Below are 19,895 nucleotides of genomic sequence, written 5' to 3'. Positions count from 1 at the left end.
TTTCCCTTCTTTTGCAGAAAATCCGTTTTGTTCATTATTTCTTTTGCCCAGCCCCTCCAGCCAAGCCTCCTGGCGACCAAGCGTCTGAGACAGGCTGCTCCGGGGCTGGGCCACGCTGCAGTCCGCGCTGATTGTGTGTCACAGAAATTTATCCGGCGTGTGTGGCGGCGGACCGGGCCAGAACCTGCGGGATGGCAGGCCGGCTCTGAGACCGCTGGGCGAAACCCAAGCGAGCTGGGCCCGACCCACCTCAAGGCGCTGCACAGTCCAGGCAGGCGGGGAGGGGCGGCGGGCGGGGTTGGGGGCGGCGGACCCGGGCCTGAGGGTCCCGCCCACGGCTTCACTCGTCCTGTCCGGTCTTCGACGGGGTGACGTGAAGGGCTGCGGGGATCTTGGGGTGGGGTTGGAATGGTAGCCGAGAGAGAGGCATCGCGTTGCGTCGGTCCTCCCTCCCTCCAGGGTGGGTGGTCAGAACGGGACGATGTGGAGGCCGAAGCAGAGGCCGAAGCTGTCGGCCTGAAGCTTGATGTGGTCCCCGCGGTACCTAGTGGCGGTCATAGGCAGCGGCAGCAGCGGCAGGGGCGGAGCCCCGGGGGGGGGGCGGCACTATAATAATAAGGGGAACCTGGAAGTTAACACAGGAGAAGAATGAGCTGGGTGAGAGGACAAACAGGAGAACAAAAAAGGAAAGAAAAGCAAAGCAAAGATTTCCCCGAGCTGGGGTCCAGCTGGATCAGGGCTGGGAGACCATGGCTGGGCTGCACGGCCTTGAGGAAAGCTGCGTTCACTGGTCGGGAGAGGTGACGCCAGGCTGAGGACCCTCCAGGGAGAGTGACGTTGGCGCATAGCCTTCTAGTGACCCGGGAGGGAGGGGGAGGAAGGGAAGATGCAGGAGGCGCTGGCGTCCTTGAGGGATCCCAGGGAGTTAGTGTTGCACTAACGAGCCTGTCCCCTTGGCAACCCAGCACCCGGAGGTTGGGTTGCCGGGAGTGGGACCCGAGTCCCGAAGCGACCCTGCGGAGCTGGCGGGCGGGCAGGTGGAAGCTCAGAGCCGCCGGCCAGCTAGGTGAGGTACTCACTTAGTAAGGCAGGGTTGCTGAATCTCCAAGCCTCGTTGTAGGCGGTGTATTGGGGGTGGCTGTACGGGTTGCCGGAGAACTCGCTCCCTGCGGGAGGTCGGGGGAGTGGGGGTCAGACTCGAGCACGCTGGGGTGGACCCCCGACGAGCCCTGCAGGTGTTTTTGCCCTTCCCCCCAGTTCTGGGCCGCAGGTGTGGCAGGCAAGGCAATGGCTGGTGCAGGCCGGTCGGAGGCGGGACAATCCACTGGGTCCGCGTGGGGCTAGAGGAGGCGGGAAGTACCCATGCTCTCCAGCCCAGGCGCTTCGGGACATCCAGGAAAGGCTTGTTCTGGCCTCGGGAGAGCTCATGCGACTAACTTGGGGGGTCAAGCGCTTTTCAAGTGGACACTCCGGTTCTAGGAGCCATAGTCCCAGAGGTTAGAAGAGTACAGGAGAGTGGTGAAGAAAGGCCACTGGGACATTTTGTCCCAGCAAGTCCTAAGAAAGGCATCTCAGCATGTGCCAGTGCAAGGTGGTGTGTGTGAGCGTGCGTGTGTTCGCGCGTGCGCTTGCTTCCTTTGCCTATAGAGGTTCTATATATGGGCCAAGCGGCAGGGGAAGGACACTGTAGGAGCAGGTGGGCTGCCCACTGGTCCAAGAGCAGTGAGCGTAGGTCCCCGTGGGCTGGGAGCCATCGGAAGCTTCCTCCCTCCCTCTGGGGAAGAAAGGCCAGGCCTCTGGGTTTCCCCCTCGCCCTTTCTCCTGTGTGATGACCCCAGACTGTTTACAGTGATCCCTAACCGCGGGTTAAGTAGAGGAGAAGGGGCCCCTCTCTGAGAGGGAGCTGGGGTGGGGGTGGGGGATGCAGCCACTGGAAAGCCTGTTTATTGACCAGGAGGGAAAGCATGCGTGCAGCAGGATAATGAGCTTCTGAGCTCAACTGTGACCAAGAGGAACTGAGCTATCTCCTTCCCCATCGCTAATGAAACAAGTGTAATTTCCTCATCAGCACTAGATTCTGTTTAACGACTCCCCCCTTGCCACCATGAGCTCTCTGCTGCTGGGCTCCCCTCATCCCCACCTCCCTGCAGACTCCCCACCTCCATCTCCCCACTCTTTCTTCACCCCACCTCTCTAAGACCTCCTCCAGCCTCCACCTGCTTTTTGCTAGCACCTTGCCCCCCAAATTTTCTTTTCCCCAGCAATACTTCTACTTTCCAAAATCTGGGCAGGAATACCTTCACCCACACTCCTACTCCTGTCTATTCTGTAACACTCTGCAGCAACAATCTCCCTTTGCCTTACCCCCACCCTAAACTCTGCTTACCCAGGGCTACCCCTGAAATGCTGAGGTCAATCACCCTCTTCTATCCTCTCCCTCTCCCCCTACCAGCAAGAGTTGAACTTCAGGGACAGGGCACACAAGAGAGTTGCTAGAGGCAGTGGATTACAGGCCTGGGTAAGGATTTCTCTCTTTAAGAGGTTTTTTTTTTGGTGTTTCTGCAGATAGGAACTTCTACTCTCTTTGGCTTCAAGCCCTGCTCCCAATCTGGGGTGAGGGGTCTGAACAGCATGACCTCCAGCTGTAGTCTTGGCCCTAGCCCTAAATACAGCCTTTGCCTCCCTGATCCACAAAGCTGAACCTGATGCCTCTCCGGCAAGGGGTAGATCAGCCCTGGAACAATAAGGACCTGGGTTCTTGAAGAGATGTGGTGGTATCTAGCTTGCCTCTCCAAAGCCAAAGTCATTTGTTCCTGTCCTCTGTCCCTCTTAGGGACTATATCCCTCCTTCCTCTGGTTTGGGTTGGTTCTCCTCATGGTCTTACCCTGTGGTTTGGTGTAGACCAGGGTGGCTTTGTCTGAATGACTGACATGCCCCTGGAAATGGTTCTTGGCTCCAAGTTTCCATGGAAACCAGGACAGGCTCTTCCAAGCAGTATCAGCTGGCTGGGGCACTGAGGGAAAAGCTGAGACTGAGTGCTCCTGGGGCACAGGCTCAGATGGGTGGGTGCTGAGGAGGGGCCATGACATAAAGTGGGGTGCACGAAGGGGGAATTTTTGCAAGCTTCCTCCCTGGGTCACTCATGAGGGAGGATGAGGTGCCAACTGCACCCTCTAGGGAGAGAGGGGAACAGAATAACAGTGATTTGCAGGGAGGGGATCTTGGGTCTTACCTCACCCCCAGTCTCAGACTATAGACCACTCAGCAGCTCACTCACAATTTAATTACCCTCACCTAGATTAGGCAGCTGCAGTATTGTCACCTACCAGGCACCATTCCTGCCAGGGTGGAGGTGGGGTAGCTTCCCTGGCCAGTGGGGGGCACGTGAGGGGGATAACCAGGCAGAGTGGTGCTCGCCATGTCACGACCTGGAAAAACACAAAGGGGAAGGGGTGAGGCCTGGAAGAAAGGGGCCTGCCTCTGCTTGCACCCAGGCACTCCAGGAAGAAGAACTCCTGGAGAGGAAGGACCTCTGTGCAAACATGCACCTGAATGTGCAGGTACCGGAGTGCCTTTGAATGGGTGTGTGTATGTACAAGCGGCCAGGTGTACACCTCTGTGTAGCTCTTTGTGTCTTTCTCTATGCATTTGTGTGTCTGCCTTTGCCTGTGTCTCTGTGTTCCAAACCCAGATGGAGATGGGAGGAGATGACCTGGTTTTACTCCTCCTTCTCTGCAAGATATTAAGTTGTGGTCTCTCCAGTAGCCAAATGTCTTCTATCTCCTTTCCCTAACACACCATCTTTCCTTCAGGTTTTGAGGACATCCCATGACCAACCTTACAGGGGCTGATGGACCTTCCTTGTCTTCTACAAATGGGGCTGCAGGTGCTGGATCTGACAGGTATGGAGGGCCCAGGACCAGCAAGTGAGTTATTTTGCTGTTATTGTTTATGGCAGTTAAATGAGAGAAAATTATCCCAATTTGGATCAAGAGCTTTGAGTCAATAGTGCAAGTGGATCAGATCAAGTTCCAATGAGCAAAATCTGCTTCCCTACCAACTGCTGGGCTTCTTGGACTTCTTCCCTAGAGTCCTCTATTAGCTAGGGCCTGGAGAATGGGAAGCAGGACTTTCCTTGCCAGTGTCCTGGTGTGGAGGTAAAGTGAGTCAATGTTAGGGAAACATCTCTGGTCCATAGACGGTTCCCCTGGAACATGGCTGCATGGACTGGTTTTCCTCCTCCATTGCTATGAAGGTAATGCTGCACTCAAGGCAACTTAATGTGTTCCAATCATTAATGACAATATTTGCTTCTTCCCTCCCCCATACTCCCACATGCCAGACTGCTCTATGCTCTCCTGGGGTTCATTTGTCCCCTGCAGATTCTCCTTATCCTCACCATCCAGTGCCTCATGCCTCTGTCCAGACCTTGGAAGGCAAGGCATGTACTTCTCCCAGTTCACTTTCTTTCCCTCAGTTGGGCCTTAGTTGTCATCCTTACCATGGCTATTCTAAAGCATATTTCTGGGGCTGGGAATGTAGTTCAGTGTAGAACATCTGCCTGGCATGTGTGAGGCATCACAGGGGGAAGAAATATTAAAGCAGAGTCAAAGCATCTTTCTTTGCTACTGTCCCCTTGAAGATGACCTCACCTCCTGTGTTGCTGAGGTGTGTGTTTTCCTGCCCCTACCTTGACACAACTAAGTGATTCATTCTTCTCTAAGAACAGAGTTACAGCTCAGGATTTTTAATTTCCAGCTTCCTACTGAACATTTTCAGTAGCTGTCCCACTGTTACCTCAAATCTAACAGGAATCAAGGCTGATTCATATTATCCCCAATCAGTTCTACCAACCCTTTTATTTTTTGTAATACTAGGAATTAAACCCAAGGGTGCTCTACATCCCCAGCCCTTTTTATTTTGAGAATTGACTTGCAATTTTCCCAGGCTGGCCTTGAACTTATTCAAATCCTTTTGAAGACCAGCAACTCTGGGGTCATTGACATAGCCTTCTTCTTGCCCTCTCTACATGAAGTCAGATACCAGGTGTGGTTGATTTTCCTTAGCCAAGTTTGTTACATTTGCCCATTTCCATTTCCTCTACCACTTTTAAAACTCAGCTAAGCACTTGATTTTGGTTTGCACTTGCCCAGTGGTTTTCCTTTGCTTGTATCCCTTGTCTCTATATTCTTATCCCTCCTAGCCACCCCACATGTGGCTTCTTGGCCAGCCCTCATGAAATGTTGCTTTCATCACACCACTTCCCCTGTAAAAGCCATCATTGATTCCCGTAGGCTACAATTGGAATGGAACCTCTGCAGACTGTCAGAGCCTCCCAGGAACTCTCTCCACCCAACTCTCTCAGCTCTGACTCTAAAACTACCGTTTTAGTTGGACTGTTTTCATTGTGTGCTATGAAACCTCTGTGCTTTTGCCATCCCCTTTTCTTCTTCCTCATTCACGGTTTCCCTCTTCTTCCTGCTGAAGCCTCAAAATTCCTACTATTCTACTCATCAAGGAACCATTTCTTTCCATGGTTTACCACATCATTACATTATATAAATGTGTCATCCCTGTTATTACATATCCTGGTTTGTTTCTTCAAATAGATCATATGCAACCCAAGGGCAGGACCTGTCTTCTGCTCTCTCCTACATAGTTGGGAACATGGTAAATACTCAATGAATAATTGTTTTTTAGTTCTCTGTCTTTCCATTGCATTTATAGCCAATTCCTAATAAGGTTATGATTGTTTTAAAACTGTTTCAAATATATTAATCTCCTACAAAGGGGTAAAGCTGGGCAAAATGTAATGTTTTTATCTTTTTTTCTTTAAAGACAATTTAAACAATTGTTTATGAATTCTTATAGGATGGTGAAAGATTTGTAGGGAGAGGCTCATCTGTTGTGATTCAATTTTATCATGTCATAGAATGTTTTTCCTATATCCCTACCTAATATAACTGATATCTCACATTTCTTAAAATTCAAGAACAAATAGAGAAGAACTGCCAAACAAGAGATCACTTATGACTCCCAGGGAGGTAGAAGAATCTGTGTTTGCTTTTGTTTTGGATTTTCTTTTATTCACTTTGATTGTCAATAAAAAGTATATATCTCTTGACCATATTTCAGTGAGTAGACCTGAAGTGGACAATGACAGCAACATTCACTTTGTAAAGAGATTAATAATATGGAACTTACTGGTCACAAAAAGCCTGAAATAGAAGAGAACTAGGGAAGATGTGGAGGTTTTGAAGCTAGGTAGTCATAGGAAACAAATTCCTCCTGTCCCTATGATGTGCATGTCTACAAAGCAGCCAGAAAAAGGAGTAAGGCTTCATGTTAACAAACAGAAATTTAAATGTATCTGAGTTCTGGGTTTTCAACTGCATGGTTCTCACAACCTGTTGCAGATGAATTGCTCAAAATCTAAGGTTTTGTCAGAAAATCTCCTCCCAAGCTTCAGGAGAGAGAAGAAAAGCTGGGTGACTTGAAAGCTGTCCCCAACTAACCCAGAGGCACTTCAATTGCAAAGTTTATTCCTTTTTCTCTTTTGCAAAGTGGTACAGCCAGGGGCTGGGGGTATAGCTCAGTGGTAGAACAATTGCCTAGGATGGGTGAGGCTCTGGGTTCAATCCTCAGTACCACATACAAACAAATAAACAACAACAAATACATAAAATAAAGGTTAAATTCTTTAAAAAAAAGTGAAAAATTGGGCTTGGGATATAGCTCAGTTGGTAGAGTACTTGCCTTGCATGTACAAGGCCCTGGGTTCAATCTTCAGCACTGCCCCTCTCCCCAAAAGAAAAAGTGGTACAGCTAGCTTGCTGAAAGTCACATACTAAACTATTAATTATAAGGCACATTTCCAAATTCTGTTTTAAAAAACTGAATTTGGGAAGCACCAGGCAGCAGTTTTTAAAATGTGAGAGAAGAGGCCCACAATGGAAAAAGCATTCCAGCTTCCTAGCGTTTGGCATACAGCTGTGCTCCATTCTGTCACACATTGTCACTACAAAGAGGTGTCTGTTCAGGACCCCTGAGCCAACAAAAGTGCAAGCCGCTGCATACAAAGCACTTTCAATGGCTTCATTAGTACACAGGTGACACCTGAAGAGCAGGAAAAAATTGACCAAACTCTTCCCAGAGCCATATATTCCTCTGGAACACCATTGTCAATAATGAAAAACACATATTGCAGGAAGTTTTCAAATTATTAAGATCATCATACCATTTGCCCAGCAGCATTCTCTGAGAAAGTCTCCTTTAGTGAGGGAATATAAGTGAGTAATGGAACCTGTGCAAGGAGGAATCCACCGAGCACCTGGTATTGCAGTACTACAATGATGCAGTACTAGAATGATGGACAGACAGGAGTGAAGACAGACTCTAAAACTGTAGATGGGCTGGGTACAGTGGTGCACACAGGTAATCCCAGAAACTTGAGATTGCCTCAAGGTAGGAGGATCATGAGATTGAGGCCAGCCTGGGTAACTTAGAGAGACCATGTCTCCAAATAAAAAATAAAAAGGGCTGGGGATATAGCTTGGTGGTAGAGTGCCCCTGGGTTCAATCTTCAGTACCACAAACAAACAAATAAACAAACAAAACCAAAACCCTCTATAAGACAGCACAGCCACCTCCTTTACACAAACAAACAAAAACTGAGAAATAGGAGAAAATGGCTACACTGCAGAATGGAATGGTTATAAAATATGTGCTATCCAACAGGAGACAGGAAGCAGTAAAGTATTTGCTTTGCTCACTGACAATGCCAGTAATATGAAAACAGCACCAGGAATCACAAATGGATAAAAACTCACATGTTACTAAGAGAGAATGGGGCTTTCATGTTGCTGCTTGCTTTCTAAGCTTTTAAAGACAAGAACCTTCCAGATGATTAGTTTAACAGCCTTGTTTTAAAGGTGAGAAAATGGAGGCACAGAGAGGCACAATGACTTTCCTCCAGTTACATAGCTAGTAAATGGTGGAGCCAAAGTTTGAAGCCATATCTATGCCACACTGCTTTTAATGACAACATGCAGCCAGATAATCCCCCAAAGAGCCAAAGAAAAGGAAAAGAAGTCACCTGACAGGCAAGTCTCATACCATCATGCTGTCATTAAGATGAGACAGGAAAAAAAAAGGGACACAAAGAATAAATAACTGACATGAAAGGTCTGTAATAAAACTCCATGGGGTGTAGTATTAATCTCCTTTGAGAGTTTTCTGAAAAAAACAAAGAGGCTCTTCAAGAAACAGTAGTAGTTGAGAATTTTAAAGTACTCAAAACTGTTAGATGCACTGTACTGGATGAGGATGCCTTCTCAGTTCAACTGCAGAGTCCCTGAAGATTCTAAAGCCAATTTCTACAACAATCACCACATCTGAATCAGACAGTGCGCTTTTGTCAGACATTCCTTAGCAAATGGGCCAGAGCAAATCAACTGTTTTGGAGAATCTAAGAGCAGCCTCTCTTACAAATACAGAGAAAAGCAAAGCGAGAGACTTTATTAAGAAATTGGAAATTTTTAGTTATCAGATAATTTGCTACTTTGTCAAGTATAAGATCCAAGGCTAGAGTTATATTTTTCCTTGTACCTAGGTTCCATAGCATTCACTGAGCACCTACAATATGCTAAGTTCCGTCCTTGATATTTTATATTATCTCATTTGATCCTTATATAAAACCTATGATGACCTGTTTTTAATCCCTACTTAATAGATGAGAAATTGAAACCCAGAGGAGATATGTCCAAGATTCACAGTTAGTAGACAGTAGAACCTAGACTACAAAGCAAACTGTATGTACACTTGGGAACTAATTTTGGAATGATATTCTCAAATACTGTAGACCTAGGTATTTAGTCCAGGAAAGTAACCTAGGATCATGCCAAACTCATCCTTCCTAGATGAGAACATCCCGCCATTGCTTGTTTCTTTCATGTCTAAGCTTCTTTCATTTTTTTAACAGTGGGGGCTTTCAATTGGGGCTCATGGCCTGAAATGACCCATAGATGCATTTCAGGGGGCTATAGAAAGCTATTTATAAAATGTTATAGACATTCTACATGCATATCTTTCTAGGTAGATAGTTCAGATGTATTCCTGATTCAAAGATTAATAATCAGCATTTATAAAAAAAATCAAGAGAACCTCTGGTGAAGCTGGTTTGCTTGCAATTGCTTGAATGATAGCAATAAACAAGATCATACAGAAAACAGCACAGTGTGGGCTGGCAATGTATCTTAGTGGTAGAGCACTTGCCTATCATATACAAGGACATGGGTTCAATCCCCAGCAAACAACAAACAGCAACTACAAGAAAACAGCAAAATGTGGAGTAGCAGGGAGGCTTATCTCAAGTCCTAGCAAATGTCAGCACTCAGAAGACAGAGGAAATAATAAAGAGAAAGCTGCCCAAGAAGCAGAAACTGCTGCTCGTGATGGCTTTGGCAACAAGACTTATTAGACACAGATTTATACAGCAAAAGTTATATCCCATGCGTTTAGAGATGCGTTTCCTCAGCATCTTTCTCTGAAAATGAGCACTTTTGCTATCCACTTGACACTGTGGAGGACCCTAAGGCCAGAAAACATAACTCTTGTTTTACTATCCTATCCTCAAGTTTTGTCTCCTTCTCATAAGGTGGCAAAAATGAAGACATTAGATTTCTTCGAGGTTGGCAATCTGTGCCTGCATCTGACACAAACATTTATAATACTTACAATAATACAGTTATTAAATTTGTAATTACTGCCTAAATATCCCCTACCTTTATATTTGCTATATCATTATGGCCCTTTATGACCAATCCAAGTTATATATAATACACTAAAGTAACAATTTGAATCTGTAAAAGGTGCTTTAAGAGGAAAGGGAAAGGGTTTTTACATATTTCATGTTTTTTATTTTTATTTCTCATTTCCAAATCCTCCCAAGTATTGTCCCCTGGGACACAGCTGCCAGAGTGAAGATCCCTGGCCCTGGCTCTGTTTTGGTCCCACATTAAACAGGAGGCTCAAAGTTCCAGCAGAGGGGGCTGTGCCCACAGCTCAGGGTAGCTGCTCTGGCTGATCTTGAAGCCCACTGACAGTTGGACCTTTAGTCCCTGGGGTGTCCTAGATGGGGATGCTGCCTGGATCTGCATGGGCTAAGTGAGGTCTGATCCTTGACCACCAAACAGCTGGACACAACCAGTCATCCTGTTCCCAACCCTGTTTCCCTTAGCACACAGCTGTTGAGGTGACTGGTCCAGGGCCTCATGGGAGATTTTTCCTTCTAACTCAGCTGGACCAAGGATGGTGCTGTGATCTCAAGATCCTGGGATAAGACTAGGGAGCAATGGAAAGAGGACGATTTCAAAGGGCTCAAAGGGAACTTAACTATCCATCCCCTAGGCCAACTCCCTGATTTACAGAAGAGGAAACTAGGCTCAGGGAGGGAGAAGAAATCTCCAGTGCTGTCCTCCATTCACTTCCTGATGCTGCCTTCTCTGGCTCCATCAGCAAGTCACAAGTGAAGAGTAGAGCTGGGCAGGTGCTGGTACCTAGGCGATTGGGCCCAGGCTCACAGATGGGCTCAGCACATAAGAGACCCTCATGCTGGGTGGGCAGAGGTTAAGCCTGTTTGCACAGTCTCCTGATACTCCAGGTCTCCCAGTTCCTCTCTGGCTTTATTTTGTTCTCTGAGAGCACTGAATTTTCAGCTCTAATCCTTCTGAAAGCGCAGTGTTTTTCAGGCGCTCTGTGTAAGTGAAACCCTAATCCCAAAAAAAACGGCCACTTAAGCTGCTGGAGCATTAGTCTGCTCTCAGAGCCACTGCAGGATTTCCTCCCTCCCTGCCTGCCAGCCCAGCTGCCACCGGGGAGAAGAGGGGAGGATTCCAGGCTGAAGGCATGCAAAGCCCTCTCAGAAGTGACAATAGTGGCAGAGCTGCCTTCCAAAGCTCAGGGTTAAAAAAGCACTGGCTCGTTTGTCCTGAGGCTACAGCTAAGAGTGGGGGAAGAAGGGATTCTGAGAACCCTGGGGAAGGAGGAGGAGGGGTCTTCCTGTCACCTGGGGGTGGCTGGCTCTCTGGGGGTCTTGCTTAGATGGCTTTGAGGCTACCAAGACATTTCTGAGTCCTTGTTCCCAGTTTATACCTGTAACATTCATTCTGACACCACTATTGAGAATTTCTGGTAATTCAGAAAAGATTGGGTTGGTAGTGGATCTTACTTTCCTTTTCTTCTTAGAACATGTCAAATAATGGAGTAAATGGTCTTGTGCTGGAGGATCCCCATTTTGCAGGACTCTTTGGGACACCCCAAGCATGTCTAAACAGCATCTATAGCAGCTGAGAAGTTCCTTCTCACCTAGCAAATCACAAAAGCAGTGTCCAGTGTGCTCAGACACTACCCTTTTTTAGCCTGAGTTGGCTATTATAGACACTAAAGATTATTAATTATTAAAAAATTTTGTGGTGCTGGACATTGTTGAATGAAAATATTTTGATCAAATTCAGACTGGTCTCTCTCCCTGACCTCTAAATGAATTAAGACTACTGTGAAGAAAAAAGCAGTCCATTTGGAGTGCTCTGCCTCTAGGGTCTCATGGATGAGGTGGCAGGAGGAAAGATGAAGGGAGGAAGTAGAAGAAAGGACCAGGATATGGTACAAATTTGGGCTTAGAAGACCAGGGGCTGGGGATGTGGCTCAAGTGGTAGCACGCTTGCCTGGCATGCGTGCGGCCTGGGTTCGATTCTCAGCACCACGTACAAAGATGTTGTGTCCGCCGATAACTAAAAAATAAATATTAAAAAAATGCTCTCTCTCTCTCTCTCTCTCTCTCTCTCTCTCTCCTCTCTCACTCTCTCTCTTTAAAAAAAAAAGAAGACCACAGAACTGCATCTTTACTAAAAGGCCCCCAAACTTTCATCCCTTCCTCATCCTCCCTGTGACTTTCCTCCTCTGGGTAACCCCATTATCAGCCTGCATGCTGCTCTACACTGGGAAGGGCAGTTGGTCATTGCTGGGCTAGCTAGTAGACACACATAGGGATGTGGGGTGGGATGGGGGCTGGAGGTAGGGGTGGTACAGTTTTCATTCTGCTCAAAGTTGACTGCTGTCCATAGTTCTAGAATGGGTTGGTGCCTCTTCTTTTCAACATCCTTTCTCTCTATAGGTGGACTGGATAAAGGAGGAGAGAAAAGGGCCTAATCCAATAACTCCCTAGGCTGCAGGCCCAGGGCACCCGCAATATCTGTCAATGTCTCATTGCTATGGAAATGCCCCTATAATTAAATCAGAGTGAGATCTGGGGGCTGTAGGTCCTTGGGGATGTGTCTGGAGGCCTCGGGGATGTCTGGAGGAAGACAGCCTCTTCTCTTTGGGTATTCTTAGCCTAAATGAAGGACCTGGGGCCTATGGGTGCAGAGGAGAAGCCCTCTATCTTGGTTTGGCCTCTGCAGTAAGGGCTCTCTGACTTGCCACATGTCCCAAGTTGCCCTCACCCTCTCCTTTCAAGGTTGGAGAGGAACTCTGATGTGTGTGCCCTAAATTCCTCCAGCTAATCAGGGGCTTTGAGCTGACAGACAAGACTAGGAGACTCCCAGCCTCCTTCAGAAACACTTCTTGGCCTTTATTGCCCTCTCCTCCCCTGAGGGGCTGGCCAAGGGCTAAGTGTTTTATGGAGGGAAATGCAGTTGCATTGGAAGGGGGTTGTTAACTACAGAAAAGAGGCAGTTCCTGGAGGTCCTCAGGACTCCCTGAGCAGGAGGAGGAGGTTTCCCAGGGTCCACACCTCTATCTACTAAAAGGCCACTTTGCTGCTCATTGCAGATGGGGGCAAGAAGTCTGAGCTGGGGCTGCTGAGAGTTGACACCCTCTCTCTAAAGCTGAGCCTATATCCCTTTCCCTGGCCTCCAGGATACAGGGGGCCAATGGTGCTGCTCAACTTTGAACTTTGGCTCACCCGCCTCCCTACCTCTGCTTAAACTTGCCGGTTCCAGGAGACCAGCACTTCTGCTGTTCTCCCTGCCTTGGGCATTTCCCTCCTGCACAGAATCCACAGATCCCCCTGGACCTTAGAGCTTCCATCAGAGTTGCAGTCTCTAGGCATTAAGAGAAGTTTCTCCCTAGCTCTTGAACCAAACCACCTTCCTCCTGCCATGGTGGGGGTGTAAACTGTCCCCCCCCAAAAAAAATCACCACACACTGGGAAGAAAACACTGTCCTTGTCCCTAACTCTTCAATGTTCAGACATTTTCCCAAAGAAAAGTTAAGATTCTCTGCTGAGGACTAGCAGTCTAGGAGCTTGGATAAGACAGAAAACAGGCTCTACTCTCAGAGATGCCTGAGACTCAACTCTCTCAGTTCCTCCAAGACCCCAAAATAATGAGCTATAGGTGTGGCCTTCATTCTTGGTCCTTTTTGATCTCCATTATCACACAACTTGTTGGGCAGTGGTGAGGAAGGGACCCTGGTTCTGTAATAAAGGCAAAACTTATACCTCTTTTGATCCTTTCTAGAATATGAAACATGCTTAATTTATAGTTGCTTTTGGATAATTCTATGATCTCCAGTTCTTGGGGGTAATATTTCTCCTATGTATTGCTTTGGCTAACTTTCACTTATGATAGTTGGCATTCACATGGGATGTGTAATTTTTTATGGTGAGCTCATCTTTAATTGTAATTATTTTTTTTCTTTGTGGGAGTTCCTTGTGCCCTGGATTGTAGAAGGTCCTGATAAAGAAGGTTTTTTTTTTTTTTTTTTTTTAGTTCTCAGGGGACACAACATCTTTGTTTGTATTTGGTGCTGAGGATCGAACCCGGGCTGCACACATGCCAGGCGAGTGCGCTACCGCTTGAGCCACGTCCCCAGCCCGATAAAGGTTTGCCAGCATCATTTCTGCTGGGATTTCCGAGTGGGTTACTATCCTGGAAAATTTTTAATATAAGTTCTTGGCTTGGGGTTCCTGCAACACACTCATTGCATAAATGTGGATTCTGATCCAGGCTCAGGCCTGGGGTCTTTATTTCTTATGGTGACATCTCCCCCGCAACCCCCTCCATCCCTTGCTTCCCTGGGCCATTGGTCTGTACTTTCCTGGACAGAGTTGTTTCTCTTCTGTCTCTGACTTTATACAGGGTAATACTCAGTTTCTAGCTTCCTGCTTCTCTTGAGCCCAAGGTCATGTTTCCCATCAAGTGTGTTACAAACACAACTTCCCCTAATTAGGGTCTCCCTCCAGCATGATACCAGCAGTCTCCCACATATTGCTCTGGCATTGACTTTTCTGGCACCAGAAAGTGAGGTTTGGCTGTGTATTAACAGATTTTGTGTTATGTTTTACCCAGCCATGTTTGGCCAAGGTTAGCTTGCCTTGGTGGATGGCTTCTGGACATCTACCTCATTCTTCCATTACCTCTATGCCACTAAAATGAGGGAGGTGAAACCTACACTATACAAGGCTCTCCCAATGCTTGGCAGCAATGCCCACTAGAGGCCAGTGAAGCCCACTCTGTGCAGCAGCTCGGGACAGGTGTGTTCCTCAGCTTCAAGAATGAGCATAGAGGGCTGGGGCTGGGGCTCAGCAGTAACTCACTTTCCTGGTGTGTGTGAGGCCCTGGGTTTGATTCTCAGCACCACATATACATAAATAAAATAAAGGTCTATCAACAACTAAAAAAAAAAACTATTAAAAAAAAAAAAGAATGAGCATGGAGCTGTACAATCACTGACTTCCCTTAGCACCCTCTTGGCTCATACGGGTCCAAAGTAGGAAGCCTGGTCTCTCCTCCCAGCTGTACTTCCCCAAGCCAAAGGAGTCTAAATGCTCCAAAACATCTCCAGGAACTTTGGGAATTCTAAAACTAGTTTTCATCTTTACTCAGATCAACATTACTGCCAGGGTCTCTCTGTAGGCTCTCCATCACTACAGCCCTGGCCAGGCCCAGGTAGGGTGAGGGTAAGGTGAGAAAATCGTGTGGAAGATGGGCTCTCATTTTTACTAGTGATGGGATATTTTAAGTTGCAGCCACAGTTCTCACTGTAGAGGCCCTGACCCAAAGGGTCCTGGAACTGCTGAGGGGTTAGTGGCAGTCCCCTGCAGGGTCTCTTGCAAGAGTAGGAAGGTGGTGGAAGGCAGCAGCAGGCTGCCAACTTGAGGAAGCCTGGGCCAGAGTGCCCCCGGCCCATTCTCTCATCTAGCAGGTCTCTTCTTCCTTATCACTTAGGAGAGACTCGGCTCTGTTCCAGACCAGCAGCCTAGAGCAGTGGGCTGAAGAGAAGAGATGCCGCCGAGCTAAAGCAGCCCAGCGGCGGAAGGAAGAGTGGGTGATAAATTTAACTAACCAGCTTGACTTGGCAGCTTGCTGAGTTGTGATGCAGTGAAATTAAAATCTCGGCAGAACTTGCAAACACCACTCTGTAAAATCAGTCTCTCGCCTTGGTTCCATGATGCAAGAGCGGGTGGGGGAGGCTATCGGACTGAGCCCTAGCCTCTGGCAGCCACCCTTGCTTGCAATGTGATTAGCTCTGTCCTGGCCCACTGGGCCCCACTCTCCCCTCCACACAATAGTGCAGGCTCCTCTCTCCTCTCAGTCCTGACCTTGTGGAACAGCTGCATCAAGTGGCTGGTGAAGTTTGAAATCAGCCTCCAGTGCCAGGAGGCAGCAGGAATATCAATAAGGTCTGCTTTTCAGGTTGGGCCAAGGCCTTCCTGGGCCATTTCCCTCAGGACCCATCCCCAGAGGTTTGCGGCCTCTGCTGGCTGTGCTCGGGGAGAAAGATGAGCTGAGAGCTGTGATGTTGGGGATAAAGAGGGCTCCTTGAATACCTTGGCACATCCAAGCCAGGCTGTGGGCACAGGATGATCTTGCTGCTTCCTTACCTCAGCACCCACCTGCCCACAATCACCTGCCTACCAGAAAGGGCCTCCCTTTCCCTTCCACCACTGAAGTCCTTAGTACTTTCTCCTATAAAATAAGTTTTTAAAGAATCTTTGAGGGGAAATTCTAAAAATACACCAAGAACCTCTCCCACACCCCAGCCCTGTTTGGAGCCTAGTTCTCACAGATGCCAATGAAATCATTCTAGAAGAACTCACCTAAAGTCTACCTCTCCTGGGTGTCCTTGCATTATTGCTCATTGCTACCCACAGAGTCCTGCCTGAAAGCCACTCTGAGATGGCCTATCAAGTCCCTGGGCAATGCCCAGTTTCTCACCTTGACAGTACTTCCAGCAAATTCTGTTTGTCCCCATAATAAACACATCATGAATCATTCATCTTTAATAGATTATGCAAATTAGGAGGACATAAAATCAACAAAGATCAATAGCTGCAGTCATTTAATTGCCAGCAAAAGCATTTTAAGAATGAGCATAATCTGCAGCCCTTTCTCGGGTAATGGCACTATTAATCCAAACATTGGATCTTGGCCTAAGTGTGAAAAAAATCATTCCCTGCCCCCAACTCCACCTCCCCTCCCCCACCCTTCCACACACTTTTCTCTTTTTGGTAATTTCCAGTTTCTGAGCGAGTTTCCCCGTCATTACCACTGATGAACAGCTCCGAATGTTAATGGTTCTGCTTTTGTTACTCCTCGCTTGATTGAAATGTCGCATACAGATTGAGATGTTAGTGCTAACTTGCCACCTGGGAATGTCAAGCTGGGTCTGAAATGAACTTTTCTCACACTTGGATCCAGATGGATCAGCCGGAGATGTTCCCAGGCTGAGCTGGGACTGTTCCAGGGCCATGGGGGGGAGGCGGGTGGGGGCTGCTCAAGGTGGAGGCACTTTTCTGTACCAGTCCCAGTGTCCCCTGCGGCAGGAGCCCTTGCCCTGAGGATCCACATCTTTACCCTCCTAGGAAGTCCCTGCCTTTTAGACTGTTGCCTTGAGCATAGGGAAGTGTGCTGGGATTAGAGAAAAGTTTCTTGCACACTCTTTCACCAATTGCCTGGAGTGGGCCACCTTTGGGAAGTGACCACTGACCAAAAAGGTGGTCTGGCCTGGGTCAGAAAATTCAGTGGGTCAGAGAGCTCCCAAGTTGGGCTCAGTGGCTGAGTTCTTGAAGTGCTGCAGAGGTGACTTTTGGGAATGAGGACCTTAGCTGTGCCAGCTGAGTCAGGACATAGCCTATATTAACTGGCCTTCAGCATGAGCCCTCTGTAGCAAAGACAGGGAGCGGGGGTGGCCCTGCTCCAGGACAGGGCCTGGTTGTGACTTAGAGCTGATCTGAGCTTGGCTCAGGTTGATATGGGTTTGGAGTAGCCACCCAGCCTCCTGTTATTAGCTTTCCCAGGCCTTACTGAAGGAGTGTCCTGGTACACCTGTGTCCAACCTATAAGAAGTTGACATGACGGCAGAGGCAGCAGCTGGGGAAGGGCCTAGTGGGACCTCCAGCCTGGCACTGGTGGGCTGGCTGATAGGGTATGGGTGCCCCTTTTTTAAAAACAAACAAAGGCAGCCCCACAGGCCCCTCGCTCTCTGCCTGTGCACTGGGGTATGAAATTGGGGAGGGGGAGAGTCCACATGGCTAACAGAAGGGTGGGAGGGGGCCAGTCATTGACTCTGAAAGGGTGTCCTGCCCGAAACACTCGGGTAATTGCCTTTTTATTGCAGCCACCGCCAAGCCAGACCCTGGAGCTGGGCAGACCAGGAGCCTGCACAAAGCAGGAAAAGTTGCTCTGATTAATATTACGTTAAATTAAAACTGATTTTCTGCTCTTTCGGGTCCGTTTTTTTCCCTTCCGCTTCCTGGCCCCCCCAGAGGACCCCCTCCCCTCCCAGGCTGGACGGGATTGCCTCGTCATTTCCAATTCCTTCTCGTATTGATCTTCCTGTAGAAATCAGTTTTGTAATTAGCTGCAAATTAGGCCTTCTACTGGGGGTGAAGCTGCCCCCTGATTTATCACCAGAGTAATTCGCTGTGATCGGAGAGAAATTAAAATGAACTCAATTAGGCTTCGGATTTGCTTTATGGGCCCTGCTCCGAGTTTCAGGGGGAAAAATGACTGTGCTGGTGTTTAATAGTCTAATGAAAGTAAATAAAGGTTATTCATTGTAATACAGCCGGGGACTCAGGGAGGGTGCACCAAGCCGCCCGCCTCGACCGGCTCCTCCTTTGTTGGTTTATGGCTCAGGGCACCTTAAAAAGACTTTTGATTTTTGTTTTATGAAGACAAACAGCTTATGGGATGAAAGGACAGGCGGGGAGAAAGGTGAGTGGCTAGGAGCTGTTGGAGTCTTAGAGTAGAACTGTGCTGTGTGGAGACTGTGAGTCTTCGTGGATGTACATGTGTATGGGTGTACATGCACATGTGTGTGCGTGTACATGTGCAAGCATGGCAGGCTATACTGTGTTGCAGGCGTGAGTCTGGCCTAGGCCATGTATGGGAGGGATGGTTGTGTGCCTTGTGTGTGGGTGATTGCACTAGGGGATACACTGGTATGTGGGCGGAGGTGTGTGCTAAACGTGGCTTCATGGGGCTGCTGGGGTTATGGATAAGGACTGTGGGCTCTGGGGGAAAGGGAACAAGTGGACAGTCGTGGTGGGTAAGCAACTGTAAAATGTGAAGAGTTAGAAATATGTTTCGGTGTGGTGTGTTTGGCTAATGTGTTTATGTTGCATCCCACGCTGGGTTTTGGTCTGCTCTCTGTAGGAGGTGTCAGGTGTCAGGGCAGGAATCACACTGAATGGCTGGAAACAGGAGCCAGGCACAGGTGGGCTCTCTTCCTGATCCTGGGAAAGAGGAGCTCCACAGATTTGCACAGACTTTCTGTAGGACCCTTGGAGGAGACAGGCAAAGGACATGGCAAGAGGGCATTCCTGGGTGCCTGGGCCAGGACCACAGAATGGTAGAGCTGGAAGGGACCTGATAGACCATACACTGAAGCCCTTCCCCCTACATAGATGGGGAAACTGAGGCGCAAAAAAGGGAGAAGATTTTCTGGGTACTCTTGCACCCAGAACTTATCATTTCTATTTACTGCATACCACAATGATTTTTCTTAACTATATCCCGGTGTCCTTGTGTGAGCATTTTATGCAGCACACACACGGTGCCTCCCATGAGCACATGCAGTGCTGGGTGTTCGGTGTGAGTTCTTGGGAGGCCCTGTTCTGCTCAGTTCCCTTCCACTTCTGCAAGCAGGAAGCGCCTTCCTCGCCTGTTCTGATTTGATGTGCTCTGATACCTGGAAGACGTCAGGGTAGGAAGGACGCTCAAAGACTCGATCCAAAGCCTCCAGCTGCTGCTGGGTGAAGGTGTCAGCTCGCAAGTGCTTCTGCAAACTGTCCACACCACTCTGGGAGTCTCCATTGGGGACCGAGCCCTCAGAAACATCTGAGAAACACAGGGATACTCAGGGCATTAGCATCAGGCCAGCAGAAGCCCAGGAAGAGGGGAAAAAATGGGTGGGTACCTGGCTCTGGCCCTCAGGGCTCTGCATCTCTGCCAGAACCCCTTACTTCCAGCTTATAGATTGAAAGGGGCTGCCTCAGAGGTCTGGCTAAGGAAGCCAGAACCTAAAGAAGCTGGGAAGAGAAAGGGAGGCAGGAGGACTGGGTAGAGGTGGAGCAAGAGAGGGCTGTCTCCCAGGGTATGTTTTCCTGGGCCCCCCCTCTGTTCCCCAGCCTGGGAGAGCGTAGGGGAGGAGCTGGCTCTCAGATCCGTGTTACTGAGCCTGTGGAGAATTGAACTCGGCTCCAAGATGAATTTCAGTTCCACTGATTCCAAGGGTTGAAAATCATCAAATCTCTCAGGCCGAGTGTAACGCGGAGACTGGGTGAAGTAATTAACTGCCCCCTGAGGGAGGAGGGGCTCTGAGAGCAAAGCTAAGGTACTTGGCTCAGGTTGGGTTGGGCAGGGCTGGAGACCAAGCAGGAGGAAAGAGG

General features: G+C 48.3%; 1 pseudogene; it reads right to left on the bottom strand.

The window, feature by feature from the left end:
- Positions 1-544: 544 nt before the first annotated feature.
- The window catches only part of LOC143641039 (paired box protein Pax-2-like), a 76,241-nt pseudogene continuing 56,890 nt past the window's right edge, over positions 545-19,895 (bottom strand).

The sequence above is a fragment of the Callospermophilus lateralis genome, unplaced genomic scaffold (genome assembly GCF_048772815.1).
Source record: "Callospermophilus lateralis isolate mCalLat2 unplaced genomic scaffold, mCalLat2.hap1 Scaffold_83, whole genome shotgun sequence".
In the NCBI taxonomy this organism is placed as follows: domain Eukaryota; kingdom Metazoa; phylum Chordata; class Mammalia; order Rodentia; family Sciuridae; genus Callospermophilus; species Callospermophilus lateralis.
This window is presented reverse-complemented; position numbering and strand designations above follow the sequence as displayed.